Source organism: Pinus tabuliformis, chromosome 1_2 (assembly GCF_031772625.1).
Source record: "Pinus tabuliformis cultivar Carrire ecotype Pingquan chromosome 1_2, CPIR1, whole genome shotgun sequence".
In the NCBI taxonomy this organism is placed as follows: Eukaryota; Viridiplantae; Streptophyta; class Pinopsida; order Pinales; family Pinaceae; genus Pinus; species Pinus tabuliformis.
Window position 1 is genome coordinate 904,648,579 of NC_142298.1, and position 3,351 is coordinate 904,651,929.

Sequence of the window (3,351 nt, forward strand, 5' to 3'; positions counted from 1 at the left end):
TTCACCTCTCTCCCCTCTCTCTTAGTCCTCTCTCTCCCTTTCTCTCTCACCTCCCTCTGCCCCCCCACCCCCTCCCATCACTCTCTCTCTCTCCCCCCTCCATCTCCGTGGCTCCCTATCTTTCTCTTTCCCTTCTCTCCCTATCTTTATCCCCACTATTCTCTCTCTTCCCTGCTCTCTTGTCTCCCTCTCTCTCTATTCATCTATCCCTTGTCAATCCATCTCTCTCTCCACCTCTATCTCCTTATGCCTTAGTGCTTTCCTCCCTCTCTCCCCCTCCAACTCCATATCTCTCTCTCCCCCCCTCTCTTCTTCTCTCTCTCCCTCTCCAACTCCATATATCTCTCTCCCCTCTCTTCTTCTCTCTCCCCTCTCTCTCTTCCTACCTCCTTCTCTCCATCTCCCCCCATCACTCTCTCACTATCTTTTTCTCTCTCTCTCTCTCTCTCCACCCTCCATCTTTGTCACTATCTCCCTCCCCCTCTCTTCCGTTCACTTTGCTTGCTATCATCACTTGGATCCATAGTTAAGATAGATCTATGTTGGTTCTTACTAATATTTATATTATATAAATTTCACATCTTTAAATCCAAAAGTATTCTCATTTTTTATTTTATTAAAACCTTAATTTAATTTATATGGGAATAGTTTTAGTAGTCTTGAGGATAGAGGGTTTATATATATCTCAAAACTAATTACAACCCTTTTCCTATTAGCTTCAAATAAAAAGTGTTATAAAATTAAATTAAATTAAAAAAAATTATTGTAAAATAAGTTATGGTTTTTGGGCATGTGGTACTGATAAGCCATGGTATTGGCCCATGCTATTGTGACAAAGCCTATTTACAAGTTAATAATATCCATGGTAAAGTGGGGCTGAATATTTATGGTTAAGAATCTTGTCATATTGTTAAAAAATATTTTGGTTGTGAAATAAGTTATGGATTTTGAGCTTGAGGTATTGATAAGCCATGGTATTGGCTCATGGTATTGTAACAAAACCTATATAGAAGTTAATAACAAAATCAAAATATAACAAATTGAATTTTATTATTTTTATTATTAATTGAGCCAACATTTAGATTTTTGTGGTCATCCCCATACTTTTGACTTCTATTAATATTATTATTATTATTATTTAACTAAGCCCATATTTAGAATTATTTACATACTTACATTATGTTAGCTACCTATACCAATAGGTTTCATATTTCATGATTGGCAAAGAAAGTTCCAAATATGCTCTGCTTTGATGATGCAAAGATCCCATATTTCCAAGAGAAGACAAGGTGTGTATATAGCTTGATGGGTACTCAATTTTCATGGATGGTCCAAAAGCTTAAGCTGGATCATGCCATGTTTTAAATTTTCAGTTGTAGAATAGAGAAAGAACTCTGTCCAAACTGTTTAATCTTGGCAGACAAGTAGCTTAGGTAGAGAAGTAAGGTTCCCAACTGCTTAATCTGGGACCTTGGAGGCAATAAGGGTAGCATTAGATAGAAAATCAAAAGGAAAAAGCCAAAGAAAAGAAAAGGAAAATAAGGGTCTGCAAGTCTAAGTGCACCCTCCAAGAAGAAACAAAAAATGCTAGGCAAGTAGATGGGTAGGCAGATAGGGGTTGCAGAAATGTCATTCCTTACAATTGAATGTGTGCTAACCTATTTACAAAGGAAAATCAATGGATTGAGAAGGTCTTCTTCTTCTCCATCAGCTTGCAGCAAAGCAAAGAAGCATGTCTAACTTCCCAATTTTCCCCTTTCCCATTCATTACTCACATCCCCTCATCAGTTGAGATTCATGGAAGAATTTGTGGTTTTATGGTGGTTCTTATTCCTTTAAAAGCCACATTTCTTGTCTAAAAATCTTTTCATTTTGATCTACTCCCTAAGCTAAGTGATTTTCAAATAAACTTAGTGATATCACCCCTTATCCACCCTTTCATCCACATTAATCCCTAACTTCTATTATATAATTCCCCTATGTTACCCTTTCCCTACTATTATAACACCATGGTGTATAGACCCCAAACATTGTACAAATATCCCTCCCCTTGGCATTATAGCCATATGTCCTCTGTCAGGGATCAAATTGACATCTGGTCAGTTTGAGAAACCTAAGCCTTACCCCCCTTCCCCTTTCTGAATCCATTTGACCCATTAAGCCCTTTTATTGCTAAGAAAACCTTATAAAAAAACCCCTTTTACCCACAACCCGCTTCATTTGCAAAAAGCACACAAATACCCACTTTTTCCAACTTATCCAAAGTATGGGCGCGATATTATTTCCATTTGAAAATACAAAGAAAACCATATAATTCCGCCTAAACCAAAAGTCCCGCTGGGCACGCCTTTCAAAAGAAAATAATATTTTATTACTTCCCCGCTGCCGTATCATCCACACTATTCAGCGACCCGTCAACCGTCAGATCGGGTGCCTTTGATCGGACGGCCAATATGCATATCGGGTTGGGCCCGACGTCCGAAGTTTAGTACCCGAGAAACTGTCAGAGGGTGACGTCAGGCCTCTGCCACGCATCGCCCTCACAATTTCTCGGGTCGCCCTTTGACAAAACCGTGACCGTATCTGAGGTGGTCCGAGAAAAACCATTACCGCTTCTGGTTTACTGCCGGTCCTATTACGCCCACGTCATCACCACGTCAGGCCCACGTCAGTACTGCCTCGCCGCTGCGTCAACGGCCTTGTCCGCCCCTGCGCTGATATGTCTGCCAGCTCATTATCCCCGTGGACCAATCGCAGCTTGCCACATCACCCGGTGACGTCATGCTGACGTCATCCGACCTTGACCCCACCTGATGACATCATGCTGACGTCATCCAGAAATGCGCCAATATGCCAAAAATCCATATATTAGCCAAAAATTCATGTTTTTCCCACTTTTTGCCAAAGCAACTATTGTTATTCCTGCATGCATTTTACGACCAAACCAGCGCCAACCTGCAGAATTCGACTCAGAAACCGTGGGCGCATCCGTCACACCTGCATTGGCAACTGTTATCGGCAATTCACGAGGTATTTCTCAGAATCATTCCCTGCACCTGGTTTTATCCATATTTCTACAAGCAAACTGGTTTAAGAGAGCGTAAAGCACTGAATTCACCATCAAGCATCCAGTGACCTGTACCCATTTCCAACTGGCGAGGCAATAAACCTTCTGCAAAGCCTGCATTTGACAAGATTGGCCTGAATTCACAGGTAGTTCGCGCAGTCATGAACTAGAACCTCAACTACATAAACTCACCATAGAAACACTCTTGTCAGTCCTGGTACTGGTTTCATCAGTCCTCTAAACGGTATTTCAATTGCTGTTTGCAAAATTTGCCCTCTGTTCCT